Here is an 18,200-nt window from a genome sequence, read left to right as displayed (position 1 = left end):
CTGTCAAATAAAACAAAGGGTATTTTTTTTAAAGTGCCATATAATTACTTAAAAAGACAAGGACGTAGAGCTTCCTTCTTGGATGGGCTGTGGGAGGCCCGGCGCAGAGCCGGCCGGAGCTGGCCCCTGGGGGCAGGGGGCCTGGAAGGCAGAGGGGGGGAAGTGAAGAGACAGGCTGAGGGGAAGGCCTTGTGAGTGAGGCTGCCACCGTGAAGGAGCACAGCACCGCATTCAAGGGGTGATGACGACGACGCCGGCCTCGCCACAGGACATTTACGGAGGATCAGTAGGTGACGAAGGTACAAACGTAAAGAGTAGGGACGGAGAACAGAGGCATGTGACTGGAGAGCTGAGAAATACAGGCATCACTGAAGGTGGCCCAGAGAGCCAGGAATGGGGAAGTCAACAGATTTACTCACTACAGGTGAGTGATAAAGAAAGCAAAGGCTCAAAGACGACCTGGACAATTTAAATTCCCATTCCTACAGCTAATAGTAAAACACAGGTGGAAGAGAGAAGACACAATTTTTTACTACTGTTAAAACAATCAGCCTCGCATTCAGAGATAGGATCTACTTCTTCTATCTTTGCAGTGTCTAGATAACTTTTTCGCTAAATATTGTTAAGTTCCTGTGCAGTGGCAACCACTGCCAAAAAAATAAATCCAGACCATCTTCACGACCAGACCGCGCACTTGACCCTTCCTAACTCACCTCCCTCCTCGTCCCTCCACGAACCCTGCACTCCAGCCGCTGGCTGCTCGGTGCTCCCTGAGCGTGCCCCACGCCTGTCTCCGCCGGCCATCAGTGGTGCTGGCCCTCGGCCCTCGGCCCTCGGCCCTCGGCCCCGTCCCTAAAAACGGAATCTCACCATCTCTCCGCATTCACTTCGACAGCCACTTACTCTTTCAGAAACTCCCCAGCCCCTAGCACTTTCCTCTCTCCTGCTCCTGCCTCTGCATCACTTCATTCCGCTCTATTTGTGTGTGAAAACTGTTTATGGGCCCCCACTCCCGTGGTCAATGACTGCTCTGCAAGGGAGCCCACGACCATACTTCGGACAGTAAGATATAAGTGGAAGTCAGCTGGGAAGGCTTCCGAGAAAGAGTTCCAAACTCTTAAACAGCGTAAGGAAGCAGTAATCGTCACCCTCTGCTGGACGTCATCTTGCCTGGACATGACGCCTGGAGCCGCGTACCCGTCCTGCATCCGTGGCCCAAGGACCAAGCAGACACGCCCACGACGGCAGAGCGGGAAGGTGGGGAGAACGTGGTCCTGACGATGTTGCTAAACCACAGACTGAGTCCGTCCTAGACTGAGGCACCTTGTTACTGACAAGGATAAATTTTTCTTATTTTCAAGTTATTGTGAATTGGATCTTCTGTCGTTGTCCCACGGCACCCTAATTCACACAGTTACCTCACGTGTGAGGTGCAAATCAGGCTTCTAAGTTGAGATGTCAAATAGTCAATTGGTTATAGAAAGACTTTAAATTTGGGGGTTGGGAAGACAGGATAAGTAGAGAAAAGAAAGCTTTAGGGCACCCTAAGGGCAGGGGAGAAAGCCAAGAAAAAAGAGGGAAGATAAAATGGAAACACTAAACTGCAGTGCTAAGAGATAAAAAAAAAAAAAAAGAAAGAACTACTCAATTGTATCAAATGCTGCTAAAACGCTAAGGCAGAAAAGTAGCCACTGGATTTACTGACTGAATCATCATTCCACAACACGAAGGCCCCTTCTCCTTCCACAAGACTCCTCCTGCCAGGAAAAACAGCAGTCCCGAGCGAGCGCGGTGGTTCAAGGCTCGGACCCGGGCTGAGCGCTGGAGCCCTCACTCACTAGCTGTGAGGCCCACTCAACCCGCAGGCCGCAGTGTGATGAGGAGGGAATGGCAGCTGAGGAACAGAAACTGGAGTAGGACTCAAAACAGAGAAAAGGCCCGAGTATGAATTTTTTAAAAAGATTTTATGTATTCATCTTTGGTGGGGGGAAGGAGGGAGGAAGTGGGAGAAAAACATCGATGTGCAAGAGAAACATCAATCAGCTGCCCCTCGCATGCACCTGGCCCAGGGACCTGGCCCATGACCTAGGTACGTCCCCTGACTGGGAATTGAACTGGCAACCCTTCGATTTGTGGGACAAGGCCCAAACCACTGAGCCACACCATTCAGGGCTGATTTTTACAGATGGGAGAGACCTGAATATGTACAAACGCTGATGGGAAGGAACACTTCTTACCATAAAAGAGCTCCGTTACAAGGAAGCATTTTTGGAATTACAGCAGGTTAGTCATTAAGCTTTAAAAAACTGTATACAGAAGAAAAGGTATGATAAAGCCACAATATTAAGCTCCGTATCATTTCAGGACATATCAACCAAAAGAAAAAAGGTACATTTCAAAAAGTAGTGGTAGTAAATGAAAAGTGCCTAATTTCCTGTTGGTTACACTATAAAGATGATCCCCATATTAAAACACAAACTCAGAGTACTACCCCACAAAGGTCCACATACTCCACAAGTCAAGGGTGCCCGTGACACAGCTACCCAAAACCACTCGGAACACCCTCCTAAAGCACTTTCAAGCTGTCAGCACGTCCTCAGATCTGAAGCACTTTTCCCCCTTTGGTCTTGCTGAAGAAATAGGCTGTCTGGAGACAGAGCTTTCTGTTGTATAAACGTGTGTACAGCAACCACCTGAGAAAATATTAAAACATTTTTATGTTCACTTCAGGAAATTCTAAAATTTAAAACCACTCCAAATTAAAATATAACCACTTCAAAGAAAAAGGGATAATTTCAAAGTCAAGACCAAAACAGCTTTTGATACCAACCACGGCACGTTGCAGAAGCAGTAACCTAGTTTCACTTTGAATATTGTGTTTGCTGCCCTCAAGGGATCTGCAACCTTCGGGCGAGATTTTTTCATTAAGCGCCAGATAACAGGTAAAGCGAGGGCGGGGCGCGGCGAGTCAATACCTCTTCGTGCTCCAGTGCGTCTGAACTCCTCAGCTTCGGGGGAGAAAGGCTCGGACCTCAGGAACACACACACAAATGCATGCATCCTATCGGCAAGCACCTGCTAATCGCTGCCACCTAACACTGAAAGACTAACTCAAGGCTGAACTAAAGACCGTGCGGCAACTGAACAATCTGGGAGGGGGAAAAAAAAAAACCAAACCCTCGGCATCACACACAATCTTTCTCAGCCTTTTGCTCCCTGGCACAATGATTTTCAAGAATATAACCTGAACAGGGGACGTGGACAGAAGATGTTCAAATATACCAGTTTTTTCCACATAGAATTATTACCTGCCTTCTCCCCAAATACGGATCTCTGCACTGAATGGAGGATGGCAGTGCTCCTTTCAGTAAGACAACACTCCTAAGCAACCACATTTCTGAACGGACAACCTGTTTCCACACACCGTCTTCCCATAAACTCCAGAGAAGTAACTTTTAGGGTATAAAATAAATTAACTAGCAACAATACACACTTCAGACATTTGTTACCTTCTCTGCACTGCAATGTCTAAAAAATGAGCCTATGAAGAGAAAAGGCACTGAGCCCGAGAGGAAGTGAACAGACTCCTGGCTTGCACACAGAGGAGTAGATGGAGAAAACGTTTCTGTGGGGAGGTGAGTTTTTTCAATGCTTAAAAAAATTTTTTTTACTGGTTAGTGGGGTGACATTGGTTAATAAACTATGCAGGTTTCAGGTGTACGATCCTATAATACATCATCTGCATGTTGTAGTGTGTTCACCGCCCAAAGTCAAGTCTCCTTCCGGCACCATCCACTCCCCGCCACGCTCTTCTACCTCCCCCCACCCACCTTTCCCTCTGGTCATCACCATCCTGTTGTCTGCGTCTTTGAGTCTGTTTTTTGTGTAATCCCCGTACCCTTTCCACCCAGCTCCCCCTCCCCTCTCCCCTCTAACAGCTGTCAGTCTGTTTTCTGTATCTATGAGCCTGTTTCTATTTTGTTTATTTTGTCCATTCGATCCCACGCATCAGTCAATCACAGGCTGCCTGCCTTTCTCTGACCGGCCCGCTTCGACTAGCACAGCACTACCCAGGCCCACCCACGCTGTCACTAAAGCCAGTATCTCCTTCTTCTTTATGGCCGAGCAGCACTTCACTGAAATGTACCACAACCTTTTTGTCCACTCGTTTACTGATGGGTCCCTCCAGCAGCCTCTAAATCTTGGCTTTTGTAGGTAACACTGCAATGTACATAGGGATGCATATGTTCTTTCATATCAGTGTTATGGGTTTCCTCAGATATAGTCCCAGAAGTGGAATCTCTGGGTCAGAAAGCAGATCCATTTTTAATTTTTTGAGGAAACTCCACACTGTTTTCCACAGTGGCTGCACCAGTCTGCATTCCCACCGGCAGAGCACTAGGGTTCCCTTTTCTCCCCATCCTCACCAGCACTAGCTGTTTGTTGATTTGTTGACGATGGCCATTCTGACAGGGGTGGGGAGGTATCTCATTGTGGTTTTAACTTGCATCTCTCCAGTGATTAGTGACATTGAGCATCTTTTCATAAGTCTATTGGTCATCTGTATGTCCTCTTTAGAGAAGTGTCTGTTCAGGTCCTTTACCCATTTTTTAATTGGATTATTTGTTTTTTTGGTGTTGAGTTGTATAAGTTCTTTACAAATTTTGGATATTAACCCCTTTTCAGATATACCATTGCCAAATATATTCTCCCATTCTGTGGGCTGTCTTTTCATTTTGTCGATGGTCTCCTTTGCTGCACAAAAACTTTTTAGTTTGATGTAGTCCCACTTGTTTATTTTTCTTTTGCTTCCCTTGCCTGAAGAGATACATCAGAAAAAATATTGCTATCAGAAATGTCCAAGATTTTACTGCCTATGTTTTCTTCCAGGGTTTTTATGGTTTCAAGCCTTACATTTAAGCCTTTAATCCACTTTGAGTTTATTCTTGTGTGTGGTCTAAGACGGTGGTCTAATTTTATCTTTTTTGTTATGTATTTGTCCAACTTGCCCAACGACATTTATTGAACAGGCTATCTTTACCCCATTGTATGTTCTTGCCTCCTATGTCAAATATTAATTGCCATAAAGGGGTGGGTTTATTTCTGGGGTCTCTGTTCTGCTACATTAATCTATGTTTGTTTTTATGCCAGTACCATGCTGTCCTGATTACTTTTGCCTTATAATTATAGCTTGGTATCAGGTAGCATGATTCCTCCAACTTTGTTCTTCTTTCTCAAGATTGCTGTGGCTATTTAGGGTCTCCTGTGATTCCACATAAATTTGGAATGTTTGTTCTAGTTCTGTGAAATACATCTTTGGTATCTTGACAGGAATTGCAATGAACCTATAGATTGCTTTGGATAGTATGGACATTTTAATGATGTTAATTCTTCCTATCTATAAACATAGTATATGCTCCCACTTATTTTCATCTTCAATTTCTTTACGCAATGTCTTATAATTTTCCAAGTACAGGTCTTTTACATCCTTGGTTAAATTTATTTGAAGGTATTTTTTATGCAGTTGTAAATGGGACTGTTTTCTTAGTTTCTCTTTCTGACAGATCATTAGTGGTGTATAAAAATGCAACTGATTTCTGGATATTTATTTTGTATCCTGCTACTCTACTGAATTCATTATCAGTTCTAGTTTTTTTGTGGAATCTTTTTTAAAAAGATTTTATTTATTTTTAGAGAGAGGAGAAGGGAAGGAGAAAGAGAGGGAGAGAAACATCAATGTGTGATTGCCTCACACACGCCCCCTACTGAGGACCTGGTCTGCAACCTAGGCATGTGCCCTGACTGGGAATCGAACTGGCAATCCTTGGTTCACAGGCCGTGCTCAGTCCACTGAGCCACACCAGCCAGGACTTGGTGGAATCTTTAGGGTTTGCAAATAATGACAGTTTTACTTCTCTTCCTTTCCAGTTTGGAAGCTTTTTTTTTTTTTACAATGGTTTTCTTTTCTTTTTTCTTTTTTCTTTTGTGGTTTAATCTTTATTATATATTTTTCCATTACCACTGAGTCCCCTTATACTCCCTCCCCTCAGCTACAATGCCTTTCTTAATCTAAAGAAAACCACAGCTCTTTACAACAAGGATGCTCTAAATAGATGTAATCAGTCAAAAATCTGAATATTAGTCTGTTCACTTGTTTTTTTTGTTTTCATTTTGTTTTATAAATGACCCTGGTCACGACAGAACCCAGTGAGCGGTCGAGAAAACCAAGGCGACGGGCCCAACCCGGGCAGCCTGGGACCATGTGACTGAGTCTTACTCCCTTCATCTATTTATGGCGAAGAAAAGATTTTAATTAGTACTGTGGGTTTTTACTGTAATACCAGAACCAAAGAATTTTCATACTTTTTCTTCACCACTTTGGCAAAATCTAAGAAATGTGGCTAGGGAAACCAAAGGTGGTTTGATCACAGAACCGCAGTTCAAATAATCACTCCTTCCCTTCCCAGCTCCTCCCTGGGGGTGGGGGGCATTCACCTAAGAATCACCGAGTTCCTATCAAATAAGTATTGGTCTCTTTCATCAAGGGAGGAAACTAAGGCCCACTGGTTGAAAAGTAAGTTACAAGAACTGTGGGAGACCAAAAGCTAGTTGAAAATGTAACTGCAATTCTCTTTTCTCCCTTAAAATCAAATCCAACCAGAAGTCAGGCAACTTTGCATGATAAGGACAGTGCAGGTGAGGGTTTATAGTAAGGAGGGTATCTAGATTTTCTAATGTGCTCACAGCAAACGTGGATCATTTCTGTAGTAAACAAAACTACTAATCCTAAACTTAAAAAATAAACGAATCTATCAAACCCATTCAGATTCAATAGATAAGATCATTTAGATGCAAGGATGGATGAAAGGACGTTTCACAAATACAATGTAACTAAGCATGAAAAACACAAAATCTACACCCAACCTTAAAATATCATTAGACCTTTAGTAACAGTCAACAAATTTATCGAGCACCTATTATATGTGAAGTGCCACAGACATAACTGTGAACAGGACAGATAAAACCCGTGGCCTCAGGGACTTACAGTACTGCCAATTCGTTTTTAAATAGGGTGCCCACATGTCCTACTTTGGTCAAAGTCATGGTTTTTACCCATTTTCCCCGGAGTAACTAACAATGTCCCTCCCACACATCTCCCAGTCCAGACAACAAATTAGATACAGGGTCCGGCACAAATAACGCCCCTACTTTTTATTACAAAATCATAAGCGTGCAATTCTGTAACACAACAATACCACACTCAAGCACAGCATATAACATTTTAGGTGAAATGCTCGAACTGCTGTCCACCCCATGTGAGGCACTCACGTACTCCACCCCCACACTCGGTGGCCTTCAGGCCTCACTCCGGCCGGACCCTGCAGCTGCCGTCTGTGCGAGAACCTGCTGTCCCTGCCGGGCGCATGTGTGCAGAGCACCTGTCATTGCGAGGCTTCATCTTTTTAAACCCGTTTTACTCATTTTTAACGCACATAAAATTTTCTTAAATTATAAAAAACAACTTATTTTAGACATCCATCTGATTTTGATATATATTGGTTATACCATGAAATCGAACATTTGCTTTCATCAAGAGGAAATCAAAATCTGATTCTGTCACATAAAAATGTACACAAATAAATCAAATGAATAGAAGAATAAAATCTTTAAAGATTATACGCTTGTTGAGAGCACATGATTCTTTTAAAAAACTACCACCTCAACGTTCTGGCCTCTGTCTAGCTCAGCACTGAGAACACACTGGGGTTTCCAGACGTCCCCACTAAGGGGACACAGGGCCGGAAGCGTGCGAGGCGGGTCTGGAACTGGCTGTCGCACTAGGGAGCAAGGGCACCGGCAAAGACGACCAGGGTTGAGTCAAAAAGGCCCAGGTGCCAGACTGATGAGCCCCTAATGGACAAAGATAGGGCAACTGCACATGCACAGGGTTGGCATCAGCTGTGGGCTAAAACACACCACACGTGCTTACATCCACCGGTCACCTTTCCAGGATGCTGAAAGAACCAACTCATGCTTTGGAAAACTAGTTAAGTGAAGGGCAAGAATCAAGCATTTAGTCTGTCATTCCAATTAGATCTGTACCTTATGGAAACTAAATACTTGTTGAGGGGAAGTCCTTTTTATAGAAGTATTCCATCTAATAACTGAAGAAAAAAATATAGCATCAGGCATCATTTGCAACCCCAATGAATTAACAGATACAGGCAAAGATGGCAGACACCAGTACCCAAAGGGAAGCAGTCAGCACCGCCTCCCGGTAGAACTACATGCTGCTACCTATTACGTAGTCTTGTCTAACACCCACAAGAAAGGTTAAACCTTAATCTGTCCAAGTCTGTTGGTCTGAAAATGAACTGAACTCACAGGAAGTAAAAGGAATTGAGGAACATGTTAAATGAAACTGCGTGGATGCCATCAGCCAAATCCAGACTATGGGAAACTATACAACAAACTGTCTGGATTCCTCAACAAAAACTGCACGGAGAAAAACAGAGAGAGAGGGAGAAGAAAGGAGAACTCATGGGTTTAAGACATACTAACCAACCACTCCTCTTTACACCCTAATTTGACATTCTAGCTTGTGTCTGAATGTTGGAAAAACAAACTGAAAAAACAATCTCAAGTCAACTGGGAAGTATATGCACTGGCTGAACACTGAGTGATGCCCAGGAAGTGTTTTAGTGTAATAACAGTATTGTGCTTGGTTTTTTTTAAGACGTCTTATAATAATATATGATGTCTAGAATTGCTTCAGAGCAAGTGGAGGGAAGGCAGTGGAGGGAGGTTGGCCCATATCTTAATGAGTGTTGAAGCTGGAAGATGGGTATATTAGGTTCACCATACTTTTCTCTTTATTTTTTTTTATATTTGAGAATCTCTAATGACATAAAAAGGTTTTTTTCCAAAAGTAGTATGCTTTGAAAGACCAAAAGTAATATGATTTAGAAACATATAGAACATTATAGCTTGACAATGGAGAAGTATTTTCTAACAACTACAATTAGATCCGCATTAGCCCTTTCTCTCCCACATTGTGACTACATTTAATTATCTTTATACAACTTAAATTTCCTATTTCTAAAAACTATACTGTAAGCAATATGGTATATTTCTGATTTAATAAAACTTTAATTCTGAATATGTTAACACATAGTGCTAAAAAGGTACTCAAAAATTAAACAGAAGTAAAACAAGTTGCCTAGTAAGACCATCACTCAGTCAAGATTAGGACCCAATTTTTTTAGACAGTAGCCACCACTGCGTCCCAGACAGTAACTGCCATTGAATTTTTCAAGCACAGAACAATAAAACTGAACCAAAATCGCTTTTCTCTTCACATGGAACTTGCTATGCAGATCTCATTACAGGGAAGGTTTTAGATCTATACCCTCGAAAGCACAGCCAGTGTTTTAGTAGGAGCTGGTACTAAAGCTGCTTTGCATGTGCTCTCCGGCTGCCACACTCGTACTATCCACCATGTCCTGCCACCTTCGTATGTGCAGGTCCAGCTAAGAGACTGTTATCCAAAGTATACGAGTGTCCGCAGAGAGGCTTAAGGATGAGCAGAGGATTGTTTTAGGTGGTTTTCTAAATGTGCTGCACTACTACGAGGTGGCCAGGATTCTCTGTATAGTCAGTCGGTGTTATGGTAGCGTTACCGTGAGTACAATGGTTGGAAGCATTTCACTGTAAAAGAATCAAGATGTAGGCACAGGCCATAACCACAGCTCTCACTATTAAATGAAAACCCACCTTCTGCCCTGGCCGGTGTAGCTCAGTTGGTTGGAGCATCGTCCCATAACCAAAAGGTTGCAGGTTCGATTCCCGGTCAGGGCACACACCCAGGTTGCAGGTTCGAACCCTGGTCCAGGTGCGTGAGGGAGGCAACCCGTCATGCTTCTCTCTCGCATCGATGTTTCTCTCTCTCCTTTCCTCTCTCTCTGAAAGCAATGAAAAAAATGTCCTAGAGTGAGGATTTTTTTTTAAAAACCCACCTTTTTCTTTCCCTTGTCTGCTCCCTTCAACCTGAGCCAGCAAATATTATGTGTCTTCAAAGCTAAGCTACACCTTTTAATGTTTCTGAAATAGGAACCTAATCAACAAAACAAAGCAAGCAAAATATAACCAGAGACATTGAAATGAAGAACAAACCGACAGTAACCAGAGGGGAGGGGGGAGGGGGATAACCAGGCAAGAAGGGGAAGGGTCATCAAGGAACATGTATAACAGACCCAAGGACATTATACATGTCCTTGGGGGTAAGGATTGAGGGTGGGAGGTGGGGGTTGGTGGGATGGGGCAAAGTCCTCGCAGGAAAATGGAGACAACTGTACTTGAACAACAATTAAAAACAAAACAAAAGAATGCACCCTATTCTTCCTCAGTCTTAGATGCCACTGACTTTGAGTTCTCACCCTCTGGTCCCTGTGGAAGATCCAAATGCAGCAGCCGTGGTCTCGGACTGAGGCGCTTCCAAACCCCACGTTCTTGCTTGGCTGCCCCCACCCCCTGCCTCACCCCAATATCTAATAAACCAACAAGTCCTGTTTCTAAAAATCGCCCTGTCCTCCCTGTTCCAATTGCTCACGCCTCCTAGGTCAGGCCCCATTCGCTTCACACACAGATTGTAAGAGCCCTTCTGCCTCCCTCGTTCAAAGCACTTCACACAGAGATCCTCTCAACTACGTTTTCCTAAAGAATCTGGATCGTGTAACTCCCCATCTACAAACCCTTTGTTGCTTTCTGTAGCCTTGGAATGAGGCACAACTCCTCAGCAGAGCATTAAAAAGCCCTGCCCCACCCGGGCTCCCATCCTCCCTCAGGCTGTCTCCCAAACGCACCGTGACCTTCTCCGCCACCGCACCTTTGACCACGTCATTCTCTCCTTCTACCCAGAGCACCGCCACCGCCCCCCCAAACTACAAAATGCCAGCCATCTTTCAAGACCTAGCTCAAATGCATCTCCTTGAAGCTTTCCTTAATCGCCATTTTTATTTCTTAGAATGCTTAAGAGGATTTTTTTCTTTAAAAAAATGTGGTATGCTAATGGAGGGAACACTCAAGAGTTCCATTTAAGCTGGGAGGAAAGTGATTTTTAAAAATCCATTCAATGTTGCCAATTTCTTTCTCCTCTTCCTTTTCAAGCAATGATTCAAATTAATACAGTGAGTTTGGATGCCAAGGTTTGCCTCAGAAGGGATTCTTTGCATTAGCAAACGTGGAGTAACAGACACCAAAACACTGCCCTACCTGTCACGGTATTTTGCCTCAAGACCAGTACCTTTCTTTTCTTCAAGAACCACTTAATACTTAGCTTCTCTCAGAGCAAGACATTACAGACAGAAACCATCTGGCATAGGAGACTCCTGACTATTAATGTCAATGAACAGACAGGTTAACTTCCTAGTCGACGAAAGGTGGCTACTTCCCACGTGCTCCTATGACAGTGACTTGGAACTGTACTGAAAATGGGACACTGTGCAAGAGCTGCACTCACCAATGTTGTAAATCATGCTTCTGCACGGAATACAGAAAGGGTGGGGAAAAACATTTTCCACGCTGCCCTAAAGTGGCCATGGGCAGACCTACCTGTCAATGTCAAAAGATAACTCTTGAAGATACTGATGTCCAAGGGAGCTTTGAACACAGGGATCAGATATATTACATGTGGTGCACATGTATGTATGACTGAAGTTAACCTGTGAGCAGATACTCACTTATTTAAGTCAAGTTTAAAAGCTTGATTTAAGATGACTCCAAATAGAAAGAATATTAGTTGGAATCTAGTGAAATCTGCACCAAACCTGGAGTTGATGGCAATGTACCAACGTTGGTTTCTTTGTTTATGTAACTTTAACGTGGTTATGTAAGACTTGAACAATAAAGGAAATTGCATGAGGGAGACAGATACGGGTACTCTCTTCACAAATTTTCTGTAAATCTTAAATGATTCCAAAATTTTAACTTTTTAAAAAAACTTAGAAAAAGAGAACTTACTGGGATAACACAAACAAACCAAGTTATAATCACTTTCCTTAAAAGATTTTCTTTGAATTAAAAAAAAACAGGCTACTGTACCAGTTTATTCTCAGAAATGAGATTTTTAAAAACGAATTTTGTTTGTTTAAGCTGTGATGTTTTTAAACATTCTCAGATTTACTCAGTAAAGACTATCAGTTAGCAAATGCACTGGGTTTTTTCAGCAGGATCCATATACAAACATATGTAGATATTTTTTATGACTTAAAACCCAAATTGGCTAATGCCAAGATACCTTGACTGACCTCTGACTTTAACTGAACGGCCAACCACAGAGTACATGCTGCGTGAATACGGAATAACCTTCCTTAGAGCAACTCAGCACTATCTTCCTAGCTGTGAGGTGTGGATATTTTTGGACCCAACCGCCAAAGAAGATAATGGCATTAGAAGGTCTTGTCGTAAGTATAAGAAAGATGTGTATACAAAGGCATTCATTTAGTACTATTTATTTATTTATTTACTTGGGGGTAAAATAACACTTTTCTCTTTAGAATAACAGGTATCCCCTTGTTAACTAAAACATCTTTGCTTTCATTTTTGATGAAAGCAACATTTTCACTTATATCTTACATGAAAAGGTAAACAAGCTTACAATAATTACTGTCTTTTTCTTCCAAGTCCTTAAACAGAGTACTATCTAGCACTATTATAACAAAAAACTTGAAACACAAATAATGGTGCATAGACACTGACATCTAAATTATGCGATAGCCCTGGCTGGTGTGGCTCAGTGGATTGAGCGCCGGCCTGCAAACCAAAGGGTCTCTCGTTTGATTCCCAGTCAGGGCATATGCCTGGGTTGCGGGCCAGGTCCCCAGTGTCGGGTGCGTGAGAGGCAACCACACACTGATGTTTCTCTCCCTCTCTCTTTCCTCCTTCTCTCTCTAAAAATGAACAAATAAAATCTTTTTTAAAATAAATAAATAAATTATGCCACAGATTTATATGACCTGACATAATAATATGTCCACATTTTAAAAAAGACTACAGAACATGTGAGAATGGAATCATACACTCTCATGATGTGTGACCACGCACACACGTGTGTGTGCATGTACACTCAGGTTGAGAGAAACCTCAGGCCCAGGCAAGGGAGAGGTAAAGGTGGAAGAGGAGACACTTATTTTTTTCTTTATATTTTCCTGTAATCCTTAAATAGCTTTAAATAAACATGCATATTTTTTTAGAAAATAAAGTTTTTATTTTGTAATGCTATCGAGGAGCAATTTGTCTCACACTCAATCAAATAAGAAATTAAGAACAAGTACTGGAATCTGTAATTTTTTAAAAAGTGATCTCTTATTCTTGACAAAAAATGGCAAAATATTTGCTATCAAACTTTACTATAGTAAGTTTACAGTAAAGTTTACTGAACTATAAGTTTTACTTTAAGTTTTAGTAAACTTTACTAAAGTTGTGCTATAAACTTTAACCCTCAAAAGCTAAGTTTTATTATAAAAACATCAGACATTAGCCAGACCACAGGCTGTCGGTACTGACTGCAACACCAACTACATTCTTTCAGCTTACAGATGACACCCACCATCCCAGTGTTATTATGTGTAGCTCCAAAGAACAAACTGTAGTTACAAATCAAATTATCTTCTATGGCTTCTCTATGTGATTATGTATAGTGCTAGAGTTTGTCCTTAAGCTGAGATCAGTTGATAGATTTTTTTTTTTTTTTACGCAAGAAAACACAAATCTGTCCTCTTGCCAAGGATCTTTCCATATCAATGCATTTGGGAACTGAATGAGAACTTACAATATATTCAATATTCTCTATTATATGAGAGAGAGAAAAAAAACAGGAGGCTCAGGAAAGTTAAATGGCTCTTCTAAGGTCAACAGCGAGGTCAATGGCAGAGCTGAGCCTACCACCCAGATTCTGGTCGTAAGGCTCAAAATGAATCATTCCTATTTACCTATTAGAATGGCTTAAATAAAAAATATTGACAACACCAAATGCTGTCAACTGGAACTTTCATGTTTTTGGTGGGAATGTGACAGAGCACACTCCTTCTGGAAAACAGCCTGGCAGCTTCTTATAAAGTGAAACGGACCCACCATATGGCCCAGCAGTCCCACGCCTAGGTATTCCCTCTAGAGGAAAGAAAACTTAAATTCACCCCAAACCCTGCTCATAAATGTTCACAGTGCCTCTGTTCATAATTACCAAAATCTGGAAATACTCCAAATGTCCTTCCACTGGTGAATGGATAGCAATTTGTGGTACAGCCACACAATGGAATATTACTTGGCAATAAAAAGGAACAAGCTTCCGATACACACAAAAACTTCGATGAATCTCAAAGGGATTGTGATGAGTGAAACAGGTGAGTCTCAAAAGATTACATACTGCATGATGCCATTTATAGAACAGTCTCCAAAAGACAAAACTACAGCAATGGACAAGGGCTGCCACTTATAGGTAAGATCATATGGTCTGAGTTGGAGGGTGGGGCGAGTGGGAATGCAAAGGAACTGCGGGAGGGGTGCTTTCGGAGGATGGAACCACTCTGCATCCTGGCTGTGGTGGCAGGGACATGAATCTGCACATGTACTGACATTTACAGAAGTGCGTGCACACAGAAATGTCAAGTTCACTGTACATTAATTTAAAAATGAAAACAAGTAACCAACTCAGTCTCTGGTTCCTAAAAGCCAGAAATAATTATGAACTTTAAACTGTCTTTTTAAAAGATTTTATTTATTTATCTTTTAAAGAGAGGGGAAGGGAGGGAGGGAGGGAGAGAAACATCGATGTGAGAGGGAAACATCAGTCAGGCGCCTCTCACGCGCGCCCCAACCAGGGACCCAACCTGCACCCCGGGCATGTGCCCTGACTGGAATCGAACTGGTGAACTCTCGCCTTGTGGGGCAGCACCCAACCAACTGCGGGACACCAGTCAGGGCAATTCTGTTTTTTGAAATAAATTCTTCCCTTAGCAAAATAAAATTATTTAATGGTGTTTTTTTCTTACAAAACCTCATGCCAAGAAAAGTACACGTTGAGCTTGGTCAATTACATAACCTTACTTTGTCTTGATTTCTCTTGCGGTGATAATATATACCACAAAGGTTTATATGAGGATTAAATAGTAAAGGTTTGTTCAATAAATAAAAAAATACAGAAATATACACAGAATATAACTTTGGCTACAGAAATGAAAGGCAACCCCAACGAAGTAACTTCTAAACTCTGCCCTGTAGAACCAGGTTCTGATGAGTGCTTTGCTGAGGAGTCGTCCCTGGAACACAGCCCAAGCCCGCAGCCTGATTCTGACAAACATTCACTACTCCGTTATTGCTGTATTTTTATTCTGGAACCACTCTACACAAGTAAATTATTCTTTACACCAGACTCTGTGATAAAAGTGATTACACTAGAGATTTGAAAATCTTTCTATGTATTTATTAACCCTCTCAGTTCGGCCTAACCTAATGAATAAACAGGCAGTGTGTGTGTGCATGTCTGCATTAATAAACAATAGTAGGTGTGCTACCTCTTAGACTAAGACCATAGCTTAAATGCTAGGCAAAATGAGGGCTCAATCGTAACTCTTCCAGAGTTTTAGAATTATCCCTCTAGCCTCGGCTGGTGTGGCTCAATGGATTGGATGCTGGCCTGCAAAGCAAAAGGTTGCTGGTTCGATTCCCAGTCATGGCACAGGCCTGGGCTACAGGCCAGGTCCTCAGTTTGGGGCACGAGAGGCAGCCAACTGATGTTGCTCTCCCTCTCTTTCTCACTTCCTTCTTCTCTCTCAAAAAGTAAATTAAAAATTTTTTAAAAAGAATTATCCCTCTATATGGAGTAAGGTCATAAGTATGGTCTTCTTTCTGCCCCATTTCTTAGCTTTCTACTTCAAACTCATACTTCTAAGCACCAATTTTAATGTTATTGCTCCTGCCTACCCCCATTTAATCTAGTAACAATTTGCTCAGCATCTACTTCAAGAAATACTTTTTGTTAGGCACTATATGAGCCAGTGATTTTCAAGCTGCCTATCCCAATTTTAAAAAATGAAATAGAATAATAATTTTTAAAAGACCGCCACACAGGCAGGAAGGGTAAGTACTGTTTCATGAGACTTCTGTTTCAGATGCGGGTGGGGTGTGAATGGGAGTGAATACATGCGGACACTCATGCGGTGCTTCTTACTGTGGATTCCAGTCGGAGTTTAAGAAATGGCACTATATGAAAAGAACAGTTCTAGATTTAGAGCAGTCCAAGCCCACATCAGGTGGTGTTTGTGGACATGTCTTTTATTTTTTTTTTAATTATTGTTCAAGTACAGTTGTCTCCATTTTCCTCCCACCACTTTCCCCCATCCCACCCACCCCCACCTCCCACCCTCGGTCCTTCCCCTTCGGCTTTGTCCTTGGGTCCATTACACACGTTCCTTGACGACCCTTCCCCTTCTTGCCCGGTTATCTCTATCCCCCCTCCCTTCTGCTTACTGTGGGTTTGTTCTTAATCTCAATGTCTCTGGTTATATTTTGCTTGCTTGTTTGCTTTGTTGATTAGGTTCCACTTATAGGTGAGATCATATGGTATTTGTTTTTCACTGCCTGGCTTGTTTCGCTTAGCATAATGCTCTCCAGATCCATCCACGCTGTTGCGAAGGGTAGGAGCTCCTTCTTTCTTTCTGCTGCGTAGTATTCCATTGTGTAAATGTACCCGAGTTTTTTGATCTGCTCACTTACTGATGGGCACTTAGATTGCTTCCAGCACTTGGCTATTGTAAATAACACTGCTATGAACATTGGGGTGCATAGGTTCTTTTCAATTGGTGATTCAGGATTCTTAGGGTATAATTCCTGGAGTGGAATTGCCAGGTCAAAGGGCAGTTCCATTTTTAGTTTTTGCGGGGAATTCCATGCTGTTTTCCATAGTGGCTGCACCAGTCTGCGTTCCCACGAACAGTGCACTAGGGTTCCCTTTTCTCCACATCCTCAACAGCACTTGTTCTTGGTTGATTTGTTTACGATGGCCGTTCTGACTCATGTGAAGTGGTATCTCAGTGTGGTTTTAGTTTGCATCTCTCAGATGGCTAATGATGCTGAACATCCTTTCATATGTCTCTCGGCCCTCTGTATGTCCTCCTTGGAGAAGAGTCTGTTCAGGTCCTTGGCCCATTTTTTAATTGGATTGTCTGTCTTCCTGGAGTGGAGACATGTGAGTTCTTTATATATTTTGGAGATCAAACCCTTGTCCAAGCTATCATTGGCAAATATATTTTCCCATACGGTTGGTTCCCTTTTTATTTTGCTGATGTTCTCTTTAGCAATGAAGAAGCTTTTTATTTTGATGAAGTTCCATTTGTTTATTCTTTCCTTTATATCCCTTGCTCTAGGGGACATGCCAGTAAAAATTGTGGACATGTCTTTGAGCACTCAGTGTACCACCTGGCCTTAGAGACATAAGTCATCTTTAAAGAAAAGAAAAAACCTAACTTTCAGTTTGAAGTGACCAAAAGTTTGAGGAGAAGCTAGAAGCCAAAGCAATCTTTTGGATTTTGTGATAATACCTGACCAGTTAGAGCAGATGCAGAAATGTATATATTCTTTACTACAACAGGACAAGAAGAAATTACCATTTGAAATTAGATAATTTTTCTATTATGTATGTATTTTCTAAATGTAAGTTAAACATTTTCTCACTTAGCAATATTAAAATTTTTAGGTTACCATACTATATAAACTTTAAAAATATTTTGTCAGTCTTAAAAGTAAATATATATCTGCTTTTGAAAAACTTTACCCCCCAGATGTCTTTGCTATGTAATATATATATATATATATATATATATATATATATATATATGAAGACTCCGTGTTTTCTCTTTGTGAATAACCTTTTAGATAACAGCTATATTCCAAGATAATCTGGCATTACCCATTAGGAAACTATAAATAGCTTATTAAGAAAAAGATTACTGTCCACTAAAACTTACACTAAAATCACTCTTCATATTTAATATCCTATTATTATTCAGAAAATTACCTAGCTTATTTCTTCTCTAGAGAGTTTCATGTACTAAACCTAGCAAAGCCCTAAAATCGCTACCCACCCAGTATCATCAGTTTAGTGAGTGGCTGCTTTACAGAAAAGTCTCTCAACCTCAGCACAACTG

General features: G+C 41.7%; 1 protein-coding gene across 4 annotated transcripts in view; it reads right to left on the bottom strand.

Moving 5' to 3' along the window:
• The window catches only part of ZNF652 (zinc finger protein 652), a 54,979-nt gene that overhangs the window by 28,264 nt on the left and 8,515 nt on the right, over positions 1–18,200 (bottom strand). Inside the window, exon 2 of one of the 4 annotated variants that reach the window (XM_045835859.1) lies at positions 9,775–9,962. The exons of the other annotated variants lie outside the window; for them this stretch is intronic. The gene's annotated coding sequence lies outside the window, so the exon portion shown is untranslated. The remainder of the gene's footprint in view (positions 1–9,774; positions 9,963–18,200) is intronic. 4 annotated transcript variants of the gene reach the window in all.

The sequence above is a fragment of the Phyllostomus hastatus genome, unplaced genomic scaffold (genome assembly GCF_019186645.2).
Source record: "Phyllostomus hastatus isolate PE091 unplaced genomic scaffold, TTU_PhHast_1.1 phas_contig_210, whole genome shotgun sequence".
In the NCBI taxonomy this organism is placed as follows: Eukaryota; Metazoa; Chordata; class Mammalia; order Chiroptera; family Phyllostomidae; genus Phyllostomus; species Phyllostomus hastatus.
The sequence above is the reverse complement of the archived record's forward strand: the minus strand, read 5'-3'. Positions and strand labels throughout refer to the sequence as shown.